Source organism: Urocitellus parryii, chromosome 10, assembly GCF_045843805.1.
Source record: "Urocitellus parryii isolate mUroPar1 chromosome 10, mUroPar1.hap1, whole genome shotgun sequence".
Taxonomy (NCBI): domain Eukaryota; kingdom Metazoa; phylum Chordata; class Mammalia; order Rodentia; family Sciuridae; genus Urocitellus; species Urocitellus parryii.
In genome coordinates this window covers 79,215,348-79,233,700 of record NC_135540.1, presented here as the reverse complement: position 1 = coordinate 79,233,700, position 18,353 = coordinate 79,215,348, and the positions used below count along the sequence as shown (strand labels likewise).

Here is an 18,353-nt window from a genome sequence, read left to right as displayed (position 1 = left end):
TTACCTGTAAAAGTATGGTGGAGGAAGAATCAACAACATTCAATGCACACTCCATACCTCCAATAATTTTAGTTCACAACATATAAGTTCCAAAGGCAAAGTACATTCTTAGAAGCAAGAAAATGAGTTTTTCTCCCTCACAGTTGAACATGGTTGAATGGTTTAAGCCTAATGAGAGTTAAAAAGTCATTCACTTTGAAAAGTTTAAATGATTTCTAAATGTCTCAACTGTATTCAAAATCTTATCAAGCTGGGTGTAGTGGCACATGCCTGTAATCCCAGAGGCTGAGGCAGGAGGATGACAAGTTCAAGGCCAGCATCAGCATCTTAGCTTGATCCTGTCTCAAAAATAAAAATGATAAGGGCTGGGGGTATAGCTCAGTAATAGTTCGCCCTGGATTAAAAACTCAGTCCAAAAAAAATAAAAATAAAAACACACACACCCTAAAAAAATAAAATAAAATAAAATGGCACCTATGCTCATCTCCACTAGCCCAGGCACTCCATCCTAACACCCTGGTATTTCAATTAGAACATCGATCATCATCTTATTTGTTTATAACCTTATTATCTCTCCCTCAATTCTTCAGAATGCAAGCTACAAGGACAGTGACTTATTTGCCTTCATCATACCATACCACTATCCCCAGGGCCTAGAAAAGAGCTGGCAAATAGTAATCTGTCAATATAAATCCAAAGAATGAATAAATTAATCATGGAGAAGGGGTATACCTAAAACTCTAGAATGTTCTGGGCTTTGAAAATAACTTGGTTCATCATAATCCAGAACTCCCCAATACTTTAACAAATCCACATCATAAGTCATACTAAAAAAACTAAGAAATTCTTTTCAAATAAGTTTTCAGATTTAGCTTTTGAACAATGTCCTCTTCAACTATATTCCATTTAAAAATACACAAGTTTTTAACTAGTTTATAATTTTAACAGATAATATTTATTGCTTCCCAACTCTGTGGAAAACAGGAAAATTAATCAAAAACCTTGCCCTGAAGGCTGGGGTTGTACCACTCAGTGGTAGAGTGCTTGCCTAGCATGTGTAAAGAACTGGGTTCAATTCTCAGCACCCCATATACATAAATAAAATAAAGGTCCGTCAACAACAACAACAACAAATTTTTAAAAATACCTGGCCCTGAAATAGCTTAGAAATTAATAGACAGGCCAATAGCATGACCACAGCTATACTTTGGGCAAATTAACCTCATCTCAGTGTTCTACTGTACTGGAGGCAAAGACTATCACAGTGAGCAGTCCGTGTTAAGGATAAACAAAAGGTCTGGTTTAAAGTGTTAACAATGAAAAAGTATTAAGTATAAAGTAAAACATAGGGGCTGGGATTGTGGCTCAGTGGTAGAGCGCTCGCTTAGCACAGGCGGACCCGGGTTCGATCCTTAGCACCACATAAAAAATAAAGGCATTGTGTTGTGTCATGTACTCCAAAAAAATTAATTAAAAAATAAATAAATAAATAAAGTAAAACATAAGCCCGATATGATGATGCACACCTGAAATGTCAGCAACTCAGGAGGCAGAAGTAAGAGGATCATAAATTTGAGGCCAGCCTCAACAACTTAGCCAGCTACCGTCTCAAAATAAAAAATAAAAAGAGCTGGGGATGTAGCTCAGTGGTAGAGCACCCCGGGCTCAATTCCCAGGACCAAATAAAATAAAATAAAGGATTGGGACATAGCTCAGTGACAGAGGTTTACCTAGTATGTGGGAGGCCTTGGGTTCAATCCCCAGGACCACAAAATAAAAATAATAAGATATAAATACAAATGCTCTATGCTTTTACAAGTTTTAAAAAGGGTTTCTTATAGAATATAACCACTGTGGAAATACTGTTTTTATTTACAAAACAATCTAGGATGATGGCTGTTTTCATTCTTACACATAATATGACATAGTGACCTATCACTGGATTACATATAAGCAAGGAATTTGTGTGATGTTGGACAGAAATAATCTTAAGTGTTTAAAGACTATACTTTTGTATGTAGAGCTTACCACAAATACTAATTGGTTAACTGTATATACTACTTAGATTTTAGCTTTGACTTCTGAAAGCATACATCAACAATTCAAAACATAGGTTTAGAACTACATTTCTCAAATTAAACTGGGAACCGTGGACTATAAGCCATGAATTCTGACGAAGATTTGAAAGGTCTACATTTTCATTCCAATAATGTTTTTTGTGTGTACTCTGGATCATCTGGATAACCACCTAATATTCAAAATTAATGATAAGAGTATTCTGGCAGGCTAAAGAGGCACAAAAGGGACATATAAGGTAAATGATATTAAAGCCAAATGAAAAACCAAACCACTTAACCTATTATTGAGTGAGAAAAGCTCAGCAGTGCTCAAACTCAGAAAAGTGGTGTAGGAATTGAGTCATCATAGGATAAATAATACATAGAAAACTGCATACCTGTGTCAAGAAAGAAAGACATTAGTATATTCACTATGGAAAGTGAATTTATTTATATTCCTATGGAAAGATTTAGTTTCAGAAAAATGTCACCCATCATCCTAAGTTTAATTTGTTTTGTTGGTTTTATAATTTTGTATTTATTTTGTTAATAACTTACTTTTGGATTTTATGTTATATCTTGTTTTGCGGATAGAACCCAGGGATACTTTACCTTTGAGTTATGTCCCTAGTTCCTTTTTATTTTTTTTGAGGCAGGTTCTCACTAAATTGCTTGTGACCTCACTAAAGTTGCTGAGGTTGGCCTTGAACTTGCAATACTCTTGCCTCAGCCTCAGGAGTTGCTGGGATTATAGGCATGCACCACCACACAGCTTACTTTTATTTTATAATTACTTTTATATACATTTTTAAGTTGTTGATGAACCTTTATTTTATTTATTTATATGCAGTGCTGAGAATCAAACCCAGTGCCTCACACATGCTAGGTAAGCACTCTATCCCTGAGCTGCCACCCCAACCCAGTTATATTTTTTAATAAAATAATTTGGACCAATTTTGGGAATTTACAAATGTTTTTCCTTTAAAAGAGAACTATACATTATTCATGTTTAAGATTAACACATGGACTGGGTGCGCTGGTGCATGCCTGTAATCCCAGTGGCTTGGGAGGATGAGGTAGGAGGACTACGAGTTCAAAGCCAGCCTCAGCAACTTGGCAAAGCACTAAGCAAGTCAGTGAGACCGTGTCTCTAATAAAATATTTTTTAAAAGGGCTGGGGATGTGACTTAGTGGTTAAGAGCCCCTGGGCTCAATCCCCAGTATCCAAAAAAAAAAAAAAAAAACCAAAGATTAACACATGGTGGAAAAAAATAGGAAGATTCAAATCAGAAAGATCCATTTCCAAATCTCAGTTCTCCTAGTTACTTATCAGATACTCCCAGGCAATAATATCTCTGAGACTCAATTTTACTTACAAGGTCACTGGGAAGTGATAAGGTATACAAAGTTCTTTTTTCTGTTTCTCTAACTGAATCAACTTCCCTTTCTGATTTCTGTATTTTTGAGGGCATTCAAAAGTCTATCAAATACCAAGGCTTAAGATCTTGTCATCCCCACATCTCTCCATAGAAATATTAATCTTTCATATATCATGCAGACTACACCTTCACAATGACTTCATCCTACTGCAAACAACAGTAGCCACATCTCCAAAGTTTGGAGTCTAGTATGGTATTTTCCCATCTCCTTTTTCCTACAATATATTCTAATTAAAAGTTACAGATTTAGGTGTATTACTCTTTTTAAAAATATTTTTAGTTGTAGATGGACACAATACCTTTTATTTTTTTAATGTGGTGCTGAGAATTGAACCCAGTGTTAGGCAAGCACTCTACCTCTCACTGAGCCACAACCGGAGCCCTCCTTAGGTGTATTCCTGCAGCTGTTGCTCTTCTACTCAAAAATTTTCTGTAACTCGTCAAAGCCATTTCCACTAAGGCTCCAATCAACTATCCTTCCAACTTTACCTATAATGATTCCCAGCCCCATAGTGCTGGGGATCAAACCCAGGTCCATGTACGTGTACATGCTATGCAAGTGCTGTACCACTGAGCTACTTCCCAAGCCCTCCAATGATTCTTTTTATTTTTTTTTTTAGAGAATTTTTTTTAATATTTTTTTTTTTTTAGTTTTCGGTGGACACAACATCTTTATTTGTATGTGGTGCTAAGGATCGAACCCTAGCCGCAGGCATGCCATGCGAGCCCGACACTTGAGCCACATCCCCAGCCCCCTCCAATGATTCTTAAGCTAAAAGCTGCCTGAAGCAATGGTATTGAGATTATTTTATCCCCTATTCCTAGCATAGTATAATACCCATAATAGATACGCAAAAAAGGCTGAGTATCCCTTATCTGAAATGTTAGGACCAGAAGTATTTCAGTCTTCAAAGCCTTCCAGATTTTGGAATATTTCCATAGACTTTTCAGGTTGAGCATCCTTATTTCAAAAATCCAAAATGTACCCAGTGCAGTGATGCGTGATCAACCATCCCAGCAAATTGGGAGGCTGAGGCAGGAGGATCCCAAGTTCAAGACAAGCCTCAACAAGTTAGTGAAAGCCTCAATAATTCAGCAAGATCCTGTCTCAAAATAAATAAATAAATGAGTTGGGTATATGGCTCAGTCCGTAGAGTTACCCTGGGCTCAATATCCAGTAACACCCTCCCCGAGTCCCAAATGCTCCCAAATCTGAAACTTTCTTAGCAAAGCATTTTGGAACACTTCAGATTTTACAGATTAGGATTGTTCAACCTGTAATAATGTTTGGAAAAAAGTAATGAAAATCTGTAATGCTCCTAAAAAAAACAAAATGGACACCATACTACCTCTAGGAGCAAAACTTTTCCTTCATTCCTAATACTTTTTTAAAAAATATTTTTTTAGTTGTAGATGGACACAATATTTATTTATCTATTTTTTAAAGATGGACACAATATCTTTATTTATTTTATTTATTTATTTTTTATGTGGTGCTGAGGATCAAACCCAGTGCCTCACAGGTACAAGGGAAGCGCTCTACCACTGAGCTTCAGCCCCAGCCCCCCCTTCCTAATATACTTTTAAGTATTAAAAGATAATTGTTCCTACCACAATAATCTCAAAAATAGTCCTTAAAGAGAATCACAAAGAATCACAAAAGACAATTATCCCTGTAATTAAAAGAAAACTAATGAAAAAGCATTTTAACCTCCCTATTTTAATTATTTTTAAAATTCTTAGTCTTAATACTAAGTAGCGAGGTTGGCATGAATTAAATAATTGCAACATAAAAGCTATAATTAAAAAAAACCAACCAAATTCTTACTGGATAACACAAGATCATCAAATTACTTTTTTAAATTAATAACAATCATTAAGCAAAGCTTCTTAAGTACCTCTCAGGTATTCTCCCTTAAAAAAATTTTGGTCCTTGATACTGTTGTGAATGAAAGTTCAAAGTTGAAACTATACATACACATTCACACAAATTTTTTTTTATGTAAAGATATATAGTGTATGCTATTGTATGACATACATATCTTTGTAGGAATAAGGAAATTTACTGCTAAGCATAAGCATTACTAGTGGGCATTTCTTAAATATTAACCTGTTTACTCTCATAAATTCCATGTTACTAACCCAACCTTCTACTATTAAAGCTGGGAAAAAGGGGGGCCCAGAATTAATGTATAAAAAAATTGATTCACATGTAACCTTTCAGTAACATTACTCTTGGGTGCAAGGACACACAGACTGCTTAGGGGGTCCTGTAGCACAATCTACAGGATCTTCAGATAACCTAACAAAAGTAAACTATGGCCATCATAAAGTCAATCAATTTGATTCTCCTGCTCTCTAAACAAAAGGCCAAGAAGTCTAGCATTTAGAATATAACAGAGGTCTCAATTTAGCTTTATCAACAACCTACACACATATATTCAGTTCTTGCATCAAGCCGTCATAACTCTCCTTAACAATGAAGGTAAAACTCATGACCAAAACAGAGCTCCCAGGAATGTTTTCAGTTGGATTATAAAACCTAATGTAATATCTTCCATCACTTCACTCTCTAAATTCATAATATTGGACGGGGCAGGAAAGAACTTCCCTCAAAAGCATGGGTATAAAATATGACTATCTCAATTGTTATTTTTCAGTTGGCAGAGGCAAAGGGGTTATTCTATGGGTAACAGAACAATAAAAGGAGGAAATATTTTTGATTGCTACAAAACTGGTCCATGCTCAGAAATGTGGGCATCCACACGCCAAGTTATAGACTATGATCTAAGACAGACTTAAATGTAGAAGAAAATGTCAATGCTCTGCTTCCTCAAAGAAACATACAACCCAGTCAACTGCTGAACACCATCTAACCAACACCTGCCAGAGTGGATATTTTAAATATTATATCAGGAAATCATGATAAGTACTAGAGGTTCCTCTAGGCCTCGGCAGCAGCCTTAGATATAAGAGCAAACTCGAGCCCTCTTAACACTGAAATAATGATGTTGATGTCATTACAAGGCTACTGATTCTTTGCACTCCGGACAAGTCATTCCTTCATCCACAACGCAATTCCTCCCTCACCCATCCGTATTTCCCCCAATAAAGAGATCTCTAGACAGAGACGCCTTCGGATACCCCCCTCCTCCTCTACCTCCAGTGGCTGCGGCTTTCTCCTCCCTCGGGCTCCAAGGCGGGGGCTCCGAAGGTCCCGGGCAATTCCGAACCCGGGCACTGCTTGTTTTGCCTGTGCACTGGAGCTCTGCCCAGCCGCTTCCTTTCCCAGTTTGCCCCCAACTGGAACGCCAAGGGTACCAGGGGGCCCAGGAGGGAGCCTGGGTGTCGACGTCGCCTCTGCCGCCGCCTCTGGTATGTCAGGGGCCGGGATTGTATTTCGAAAGATCCGCCATTTTCACCTCGTCATCACCATCACAGCTCAGCAGCTTCCCCGACAGCCGAGCCCGGGCCGCCGCCGCCGCTGCCGCCAGTCACCTCCCCCTTCCTCCTCCTCCCCGCCCCGGCCCGCCCTCCCGAGCGGCGCACACCCACATATCCGGGGAAACCTCCCGCGGGCCCCGCCAACCTTCAAACGCGCACAGGCGGTACAAATGCTTACAGGCTATGCTCTGCCAGGACCTTTCACCCCAGAACCAAACACCCGGCTCCCGCGGGCCCGGCAGCAACGCCAAAGGAAGTCGCGCTACCTGCGGTGTCCCAAGTCCGGCATATTTTTGCTCAGAAAAGCAAAAGCCACTAGGAACGTAGCATAAGGACAATAAAGAACCCAAACTCTTTCATTTTCAGAAAAGCACTTGAAAGAGATGGTGAAATGCGTTCTTTCGCTGTGTCCATCTCAGACGCTAAAAACACTAACAAGACCTTACTTCACGTCACTTACCAACTTTGACATTTTACGCTGCCCAGGGAACTACTTTGACAGAATGAGTTATTTCCATATGCGTATCTAACCTCTCTGACACCTTTGTAAATTACAGGCACCTACCCTTGAGCAGATACAATGGTCAAAATCTTTGATCTTAAAAAATAGCGTTCTGAACTACTGCCATTTCCACTTAATCTGATCATTTCAGTTCATTAACACTGACTTCTAATTTGTCACTGGTTTAGGACGTCAAACGCCACTAGATTTAAAACGTACAGATCCATCTGTGAAAACACTCATGAATGATCAGCTTCTGAAATACAGAAAATATATCTTGGCCAAATGTTTTTGGGATGTAAGTCACCAAATTAAAACCGTCTACCGCTGATACATTTGTTCAATGTAGTATAATATGCAGATTGCTTTAGAACAAGAAAAACACGGAATTACCTACCTATCTCTACAAGCTTCTTGTAGAGAAGCTTGTTTAAAAAGTAACTAAAAGAGAATATAGGTACTTTTTTAGTCATCTCAGAAATAAGGAAGCACAAGCTTCAAGTCTTGTTAGATAAGCCTTGCATTTAAAAATTGAGCTAATCTTTGCTAATTTCAGGAAAAAAAAAAATTGCCAGGCGCGGGGGGAGCACGCCTGTAATCTCTGAGACTCCGGAGGCTGAGGCAGGAGGATGGAGAGTTCAAAACCAGCCTCTGAAACTTAGCGTGACCCTGTCTCAAAATTTAAAAATAAATAAATAAATAAAAAGAGATGGGGATGTGGTTCAGTGGTTGAATCCCTGGTACAAAAGAAAGAAAGAAAGATTTAATGAAAGATTTAAAGATTTAAAGGCTGAATTCTACACCATTGAACTACAACATAAGCTTTAAAAGATCTATTTGAAACGAGCAGGTTGAATTTGAAGGTTGTGAATAGGGTAACTGTCTTTCTAAATAAAGTTAGTCTAAGAGTAAGGAAGAAGTTGAAAGAGCCAATTCATTTTCCTACTTTGTTTGAATGACAACGCCACATAAAAGTTGGTAAGGCTCAGGCTTACACAAGTGCTATTTACCAGTCACTCCAAGCCGCATTTCTATATGCAGCCTGCTAGACGCTGAGAGTATACGGTGGTCCCAGTTTCTTCATCTTTAAACTTAATTTTCCCCACCGACAGTCCCGTTCACCCGCACTCTGTTGGTTGTTTACCGTTGCTTGGCCAAGCTAAGTCCCAGCCCGCTCCCTTCCCCGTGCACCTCGGGAACATTATGACATTAGGCTGGTGGGCTTCGCGAGGAAAACGGACACATACCAAGAAGAGCTCATACAAAGGGGCGTAGGAAGAACGCGGCGGCGGGCAGCAGCGAAAGGAGGGGCTGGTACAAAGTGACACAGCAGCAAAACCGGTTCCCAGAAACCCAGGGCCGACACGGCCGGCTTATTCGGCCGCGCTGTAGCTTGTCAACAGACTCGGGAACCCTTCCACCAATCCGCCTTGCAGGCGGCTGGCAGAGTGCTGGCGCTGCCGAGTGACAGAGCCCTCCGGGTGCCGGCGGGAAGAGGCCGAGACCAGAGGATTCACCGCCGCCTGCGGCCCGGGGATGAAGCAAGGCGGTTTCCACCAGCAGGTTCCCGCTCCCGGCACGGTCCATTGGCCCAGGCTCCCAGAGGGAGCGGTCCGGCGCTCTCAGCCAGCGCGGCCACACGCTGTGGGGGCAGGAGCCCTTTCCCGCCGGCCCATAAGCCCCTATCTCGGGAGCTGACACTCACCAAAACCGGCGGCGCCGCCGCCTCCTTCTCGCGCGGCGCTCCCCGGGCTCCCAGCAGCCGCGGCGGCGGCGGCGCCTCCGAGACACAGATCCGGGTTTGTTCAAAATCACGCGCCCAGCGCCATTCCACCGCTGCATCCCATAATACGCTGGGCCCTCCCCGCCCGCGCGCCCCTCTCCGCCCGCCCCTCCACTCTGCCCGCCCCGCCTCCCTGCCGTCTTCCTTCTCCCCACCCCTTCCGCGGTGCCTTGCCCCTCCCCTTGGCAACCCGAGCTCGCGTCATTCCGCTAGGCTCGGTGAGTACGCTCGTGCTCCACGTGACTCCAAGTGGGCGCTCTGTCAAAGCTTTCGCACGGAATGTTCCATAGGACACAGGCTGGCGGGGGGGTTGGAGGGAGACCCGGTTCCCGCCTGCAGTTGGGAGAGGCTGTCTCTTCCGCGGGCTACCTTTCCTTGTTAGGAAGTCTACGCTGTAGGTGCGATTTCCAGCATCCCCCCGGCTTTTTGAGGTTCTTAGGTCAGGAGGTGATCAATATTGACAAATACTCAATCTCTTCGACTTTAGACACAGATTTTGCATGGGTCCCTAAAAAGACCTCAGGAGGATACCCAGTTAGAACTTATTTTGAAAGAGTCTTTTTACTCTTTCTGCAATACAGTATTCACCTTCTTTGTCTTTACCTTTTCCTACTTTTATTTTTCCTGCTATTCATAAGATAACAAGTGTGGAGTCAGATATAAAGGCACTGAGGTTATTCAGTTAACAATTATTTGTGAGACAAGAACGACACAACAATAGTGAAATACAGAAGTGTGTAAGTATTAAACGTGGTACAGTCTATAATTGCTAACGGAGTACTAAGAAGACACAGGTCAACGTGAGACTAGCTTGGGACCACGGCGTGGTGGGGGGTGGGGTGAAACATTGAAATGGAAACAGCAATCACTTTGGAATCCAGCAGCCCAGGTTGTAAATCCTGGCACCTCCATTTATTAGTTTCTTTTCCCATCTACAAAATATAAATGCAACTTCCCAGGATTCTAAAGGCTAAATAAGTGTCAAGCACACTCTCTGCCTCAAATGATTAGTTCTATTGGACCATACTATTCTGCCCAGCCTTTATAAACTCAAGGATTAGGATTTAGTAATGGCAAGTGGAATGGAATTGGGAAAGTTTGCAGTAATGCAAGGAAGGGAGAAAGTGTAATGATATACACAGATTTTGTTGGGGATCTGTAGTGTGACCCTAGTTTGTGAAGCACCTTGAGAGAAATCCTCATGGTGCTAGTGTGGGACAAGTCTGGAATGAAGAAAGTACCCAGACTACATTGGGTTTTTAGGGAGACAGAGAATCCCCAAAAAGGAAGAAAATTTTCCTTATTTTTTTTTCTTCTCCTCCTCCTTTTGTGGTACTGCAAATTTAACCCAAGGTGCTTTACCACTGAGCTACACCCTAGCGCTTTTTTATTTTTGAGACAGGGTCTTACTAAATTTCTGAGGCTGGCCTTGAACTTGCAGTTCCCCTGTCTCAGCCTTCCCAGTCACTAGGATTTTAGGTGTGTGCCACCGCAATTGGCCTAGGCTGGTATAATTCTGATACCAAAAAAAAAAGTACCAAATAATAATAATAATAATGGAAACTTTTCTGATTTCATTGAAGACAAAACTGAATATTAAGATTTTATCAAATCCAGCAATGTATTAATAAAATTCACTTCATGTCAAAGTATGGTTTATTCCAAGAATGTAGCTGAACATTAAGAAATCTCACGTGACTTATTAGAAAAACAAATGGAGGGCTGGGGATGTGGCTCAAGCGGTACCGAGCTCCCCTGGCATGTGTGCGGCCCGGGTTCGATCCTCAGCACCACATACCAACAAAGATGTTGTGTCCGCCGAGAACTAAAAAATAAATATTAAAAACTCTCTCTCTCTCTCTCTCTCTCTCTCTCTCTCTCTCTCTCTCTCTCTCCCCCCCCCCACTCTCTCTTTAAAAAAAAAAAATGGAATCTCAACATCATGTACATCCACAAGATTGGCATCCTAATTAAAATAAGATATATTCCATGTTTGTATGAATTCTCAAAATAGGCCAGACTCAGTGGCAAAGGCTTGTAATCCCAGCAGTTTTGAAGGCTGAGGCAGGAGGATGGCAAGTTCACAGCCAGCCTCAGCAATGGTAAGGCACTAAGCAACTTAGTGAACTCTGTCTCTAAATAAAATTCAAAATAGGGCTGGGGATGTAGCTCAGTGGTCAAGTACCCCTGAGTTCAACCCCCAGAACCCCACCAAAAAAAATAAAATACTCAAACAGATTCTACTATCATGTATAACTAAAAATAATAATAATAAACAATGACATTCTTTAGAAATTCACTGTATAACATTTAACAGCTATTCTGAATTTTAAAAATTTTGTCAGAAACCTGACAAAAATGTAGAGAAACAGCAGCCATTATTTTACATTTTTCAGTGTGACCAAGCTAAATGCAATTAAATTTTTTTAAAAAAGTATCAATACTGGAAAGAAGGGACTAAACAGTTCTAATAAAAAAAAGTCATAAATAGCTGGGGATGTAACTCAGTGGTAAAGCACCCTGGGTGCAATCTCCAGTACCAAAAAAGAACAACAAAGAACAGTTCAGGTTAATTGGTTGGCCTCTGGAGCCAATCTGCCAGGGTCCACATCCTGGCCCTGCAAATTAATAGCTATGAGTACCTGAGCAAGTTACTTTCCCTTTCTGTCTTAGAGACCTATCTGTAAATTGGGAATAGTGTATACATCAGAAGGTTGATGTGACAATTAAGGAGGTAAAATGTGTAAAACACATAATGTCTGGCATGTAGTAAGCACTAAGTGGTTGAAAGCTATTAATAAACCTATAACACAGTCTAAAAGAGAACCCAGTGTAATAAAATCCAGTCTAGGCCAGGCACGATGGCACACATTTGTAATCCCAGGGATTCCTGAGGCTGAAAGGAGAATCATAAGCTTGAAGCCAGTCTGGACAACTTAGCAAAACCTTGTCTCAAAATAAAAAATAAAAAGGACAGGATGTAGCTCAGTGGTAGAGCATCTTGGGTTCAATCCCCAGTACCAAAAATAAATCAATAAATCTAATTTTTTCAAAGCAAGCATCTAAGTTCCTAAGAGCCTTTGCTATTCAAATATCCATATTTCAGAAGAGAATCTTTCTTTTTACATTTGCATGATGGCTCTTCCAAATGAACAAGATAAAGCAGCTCTAGCCAATGAACATGGGATGTGGTAGCCACTATCCCTGATATGTAGCCACTAGCCCTGTGTAACTATCAACTCAAATGTGGCTAGTGTGGATTTAGAACTGACTTTTTCATTTTAATTGCCATTAATTTAAATTTAAATAGCCACATGGGGCTAATGACTATAATATTGGAGCACAGAGGAATTGAAAGAAACTATTTAAAAATAAGGACAAGAGTATGGAAGTAAGAGTTGGGTAGAATTATTAGAAAACAAAACAGAATGTTATGTTATGTGTCAGATATACTGCTTGGTACAACAATATACACTCATTAATAAAGTTTTCTTAAAGTTCTTAAAATTGGGGGCTGGGGATGTGGCTCAATCAGTAGTGCGCTTGCCTGGCATGCGTGCGGCCCGGGTTCTATCCTTAGCACCACATACCAACAAAGATGTTGTGTCCGCCAAGAACTAAAAAATAAATATTAAAAATTCTCTCTCTCTCTCTCTCTCTCTCTCTCTCTCTCTCTCTCTCTCTCTCCTCTCTCACTCTCTCTTTAAAAAAAAAAAGTTCTTAAAATTGGTTAGTTTCTAAAAGATTAATCAGAAGTTCCTTAGTTGATGAGTTCATTTGTTAGAAGTTCAGAATGTCTGGGTTCAAGCAATTTACCTTAATTCTTTTTATTTTATTTCTTTTTCTTTATCTTATGGGGTTCCCCCACCACCACCAAGGGACCCATAATCCCTCATTGCCAATTTCAAAATCTAAAATGTTTTAAAAATGAAAGGTTTCTGGAAGATTATCACAAACCCATATAATAGAAAAGCCTGGCCCTATATAACATGTTATAAATAAGCTTTAGTTAAACCATTTAATGTCAATATTTACATATGTCAGTATAGAAATATGAATGAATTTAATTATGGGATTTGATACTTGACCATACCAGTTGGAAGGTGTTTTCTGAGATAATGAAAATGTTCTTTCTTTCAGACTCTTCCTGTTGCCCATGCTGATCTTGAACTCTTGGACTCAAGTGAGCCTCCTGCCTCAGCCTCCCAGGAGTAACGGGGACTACAAGCATGGGCCACTGCCCCCAGCTTATGGGAATGTTCTTTATGTGGTGGTGGTGTTTTTTATTGTTTGTTTCTTTGGTTTTTGGTACTTCGGATTAAACCAAGGGATGCTTTACCACTGAGTTACATCCCCAGTCCTTTTTATTTTTTATTTAGAGATAGGGTCTCACTAAGTTGCTTAGGGCCTTGCTAAATTGCTGAGACTGGCCTGGAACCTGAGAACTTGAGATTCTCCTGCTGGTAAGCACCACTACACCCAGCTAGGAATGTTCTTGACCTTGATTATGGTGGTGGTTGTGCAAGGTCTAAACTCTTCAGGTAAAATTAATAATAGATTAATTTTATTAATTATACCACATTAAACTTGGTTTTAAAAGAAAAAAATGAGTTTTAAAAAATTTGTGCATGGGGGCTGGGGATGTGGCTCAAGCGGTAGCCTGCTCGCCTTGCATGTGTGCGGCCCGGGTTCAATCCTCAGCACCACATACAAAGATGTTGTGTCTGCCGAAAACTAAAAAATTATAAATAAATAAATTTTAAAAAAATTTGTGCATGTTCTTTAAAATCCAAAATATCCTCAATTTTCAAACATATTTGAACTCAAGGGTTTTGTATAAGGAAATTGATAACACTTTGAATACAAGTTTTTTCACTTATGGTACATAGTGATTAATAATGTCAAATGATCCCCAAAATAAAATAAATTCAACCACGAAAATCATCTCTTAGTGGCAGAAGCTTTCATTTACTTTTCCTTTGGCAATAATATTTTTTCCCTATAATAGTTATTTTTGCTTTTCTACTTAAAATGAGAGAAGTAAAGTATTCTCTGTAATCTTCTGATGTACTAGTCCTTCCAGGGGTATAAACACCCCTGGGGTTTCCCACGTAAAGAAATATAATGCTAATATTAGTCATCCTGAGAAGAGGCATTGTCTTGAGACAGGATATGGGGACTTGAAAGAAGGGCTCAGACTGATAGAGGGGGAGTGTGTCTTCTGAGGCTTTGCTCATTTGGACTTGGACATACATTATTTCAAGGAATGTACCCATCTTCTTCCACCCAATAGAAGGAAGAAGACATCTACTCCTAAAGATACTAGAAATTAGGCAGAGTTTTTATTGCAAAATATCTGAAAATTCTTTATGGCTTATAAAGGCAGGCATTTAATTTTCTCATGAATTAGCTGGGTTCACAGATGTAGACTGGGTTTAGTTAGTCCAAGTTGGAACCCAGGCTGATGATTGGGTTCCCATCAGTTTCCATATATCTTAATTCTAGGGCCCAAGCTGATAGGCACTAGTTACCCAAGGCAAGCTCTTTTTCTAGTGAATCATTGGAATACAAGGGGATTAAGGCTCAGTTTATGACAGGGGTGGGGGCCAGAGAACAAGATGTAGTCCTGAAGGGCACAACCCCAAGGAACTACTCCCTTCTACTAATCCCATCTTCTACAGTTTCTACCACCTCCCAGTAATGCCATCAGCTATAGATCTATCAAGGGATTAATCAGCAACAAGGTCAGAGTCCTCATAATCCAGTCACTTCCAAAGAACCTCATATCTGAATATGGCTGCATTGAAGACCAGACCTGCAACACATGAGCATTTGGGGGACATTCCAGATGCAAATCATAACATGGCCAAGCCCAGCATTAATGAGGCGGAAGGAATATATTTGTTCTACTCTAGTGAAAGGTTCTGCAAAGATATATGGCAAAGGATACACAGACATACATTTCTAGTAGAGAGGAGGAATAAGAAACTGGGAGCAATGATCCAAAACATCACAAAAGATAACTATGAAGACCCCTGGAACATAGGTCTGCATAGTAGTAGCATACTAGGAGAAGACTGGCACACTTCAACATCTTATAATCTCAATGAAAATATCTCTTTGCCACACAAAAAAATGACTCTTGGTCTTATGTAAACTGTTATGCCCACACAACATTTACCTCCTACTTAATCAAATTGTGACTAAAGGCTTGGTCCCCAGGAGCCAATATTGGAAGTGTAGAACTTTTGGGACATGTGACCTAGTAGGAGATCTTTAGGTCACTATTTTTTGTTCCTCTAAGGTAAAAATTCTAGAGCTGCACACTGGCCTGGGATCTGTGAACTCATAAAACTGCCCACAAAAGCTATCTGCTACATAGTTGTAATTTACTATCTAAGTGGTCTGCTTTCCGCTGCAAGTCACAGAAAACCCAAGTATAAGTAGCTTATATATCCTATTAATATATTCCTACCTTAAAAAATAAATACTAGCCAGGCATGATGGCTCACACCTATAATCCCAGCAGTTTTGGAGGCTGAGACAAGAGGATCTTGAGTTCAAAGCCAACCTCAGCAAAACCGAGGTGCTAAGCAACTCAGTGAAACCCTGTCTTTTTTTTTTAAACTTTCAAATACTACAATAGGAATTTTTTTTCATTTTTTTTAACAGAAAGAAGAAGAGAGAGAGAGAATTTTTTAATATTTATTTTTCAGTTTTCAGCAGACACAACATCTTTGTTTGTATGTGGTGCTGAGGATCGAACCTGGACCAGGCGAGCGCACTACCGCTTAAGCCACATCCCCAGGCCAAAACCCTGTCTTTAAATAAAATACAAAATAGGTCTGGGGATGTGGCTCAGTGGTTGAATGCCCCTGAGTTCAATCCCTGATACCCATAAATAAGTAAGTAAGTAACTAACTAACTACATACATACATACATACATATATACTATAAAATACTATTCTTGTTTAATATTATAAGTTTTTCTAGGGTAATTCTACAAAGATGTCATTTAAAAAATCCAGCTAATTCCTCCTCTCCATTCCACCATCTTCAATGTTTTATTCTTGGATTTGGTCTCTCATGGTTGTCACACCAGCATAAAACTTACAATATACAGCCAGGTTTGGTAGTGTAATCCCAGGATTTTGGGAAGCTGAGGGAGGAGGACCACAAGTTTGAGGTTAGCCTTGGCAACTTAGACCCTCAACAAGTTAGACCCTGTCTAAAATTAAAAAAAGGACTGGGGATGTAATTCAGTGGTAAAGTGCCCTTGGATTCAAAGTCCAGTACCCAAATCAAAACATATAATATACAAATATCAGCCACAAAAGAAGGATATTCTTCCTAAGTGCTTTTTCTTTTTAATACCAGGGATTTAATTTGTGATCTTCCTGCCTCAGCCTTCCAAATTTCTGGGGTTACAGGCATGTGCCACTGCACCCAGCCTAAAAGTTTTTTAAAATTTTTTTTTTTTTGGTAGAGGACACTGGAGATTGAACCCAGGACACTCTACTACTGAGCTTCCCCCCAGCCTTTGTAATATGTCTTTTGAAAAACTCTGGATGTCTTTAAGATCTTTCTCCTTATCTTTGGTTTTGGTTTCCAATAATATGAATATGTGCTACGTGTACTTCATCCTTTTGAAGGTTCTCTGAGATTCCTTGGATGTACAGTTTGATAGCTTTCATAATTTTGGAAAACTCTTTTATTATTATCTCTTCAAATCTTTTTTTCCTGACTTATTATTTACTCTCTTCTCCTTGGATTATTCTGTGGTTTGGGTATGGTTTGAATGTTCCCCAAGGGTTCATGGTGATTAATGTTTGGACCCCAGGGGGCAATACTGGAGGTGGTAGAAACTTTGGGACATGGGACCTAGTGGGAGATCTTGGTAGTTCTCATACCAGTTCTCAAGAGAGGAATGTTACAAAAGGAGCAAGTCTAGCTGGGCATGGTGGTATACGCCTATAATCCCAATTAGTCCTTTAGCCCAGGAGTTCAGGGCCTCATTGCTTTAAACATAAATAAAAGAAGAAATCTAACTCCTCCCATTGTCTTTCTGATTCCTGACTTTAAATGTGAGCGCTCCCTCTGACACATACTCTGGGCATTGCCCTTTGCTATGAGGTCACACCACCAGACTGAGTGATGCAGGTACCATGTCTTTAAACCTCCAAAACTGTGAGCTACAGTAAACTTTTCATCTTTATAAAGTCAGCTGCCCCAGGTTTTTGTTGTAGTAACAATGTTGACTAATACAAGTTCCATTACATCTATGTTGGATTATTTTTTTCCATAACTCTTGGATGCTCTCTCTCCTCTATTGCCCCTGATTTTTTAATTCCCCCCACCTCAACTTTGGTTCTTTATTTGAGTTCTTTCTATTGACCTATCTTTAAGTTTTCTGATTATTTACTTGGCTATGTTAAGTCTACTCATAAGTTTGTTGAAGATATTCTTCATTTCTGTTGATGTGTCTTTATTTTTAGCATTTTGTTTTTAAATTTTTCTTTTGTTTTCACCTCTATTTTGTTCACTCATGTTATCTATATTTTCTATTGAAGCTTTAACATATTTATCATAGTTTTCTTACTTTCCCTGATAGTTCTGACACTTTTAGATTGCTTTTTTTTTTTTTTGTACTGGTGATTGAACCCAGGAGTGCTTTACCACTCTACATCCCCTGTCTTTTTTATATTTTATTTCAAGTTGTTGAGGGTCTTCTTAAATTACTGGGGCTGCCCTTGAACTTGCAATCTTCCTGCATCAGCCTCCCAAGTTGCTGGGATTACAGGCATGAACCATTATGCCCAGCTGGATTGCTTTGTCACTTGATGATGGGGGGTGTTAGTGTGTGTGTGGAGAAGGTATAACACATTTCTCATAATTACTGACCGACTGCTGGACTCTTGTATGCGTAAAAGAGACTGAGGTAAATAATATTTACACTTGGAAGTGGGCATGCATCTCTGCCAGGCTGTTGATGTGAAAGGTTGAGTTTTAGTTGAGCTTGGTTTGGGTTTTGTTGTTACTATGGTTACCTCCAGTGAACCATCATTTTCAAATTCCTTGAGAGTTATTTTGTACTTAGGGTGAGGGCTGGTTTGTTTACTCAACGCTG

At 39.9% G+C, this 18,353-nt stretch overlaps 1 protein-coding gene across 6 annotated transcripts in view; it reads right to left on the bottom strand.

Moving 5' to 3' along the window:
* Lin54 (lin-54 DREAM MuvB core complex component) overlaps positions 1-9,277 on the bottom strand; it is a 75,188-nt gene extending 65,911 nt beyond the window's left edge. For 2 of the 6 annotated variants that reach the window (XM_026409011.2, XM_026409014.2), the window contains exon 1: positions 9,148-9,277. The gene's annotated coding sequence lies outside the window, so the exon portion shown is untranslated. Of the gene's footprint in view, positions 1-6,656; positions 6,962-8,689; positions 8,745-9,147 lie in introns of those variants that run through there. The other 4 variants (XM_026409010.2, XM_026409015.2, XM_026409012.2 and 1 more) reach the window with 3 other exon arrangements.
* Between the last annotated feature and the right edge of the window lie 9,076 nt (positions 9,278-18,353).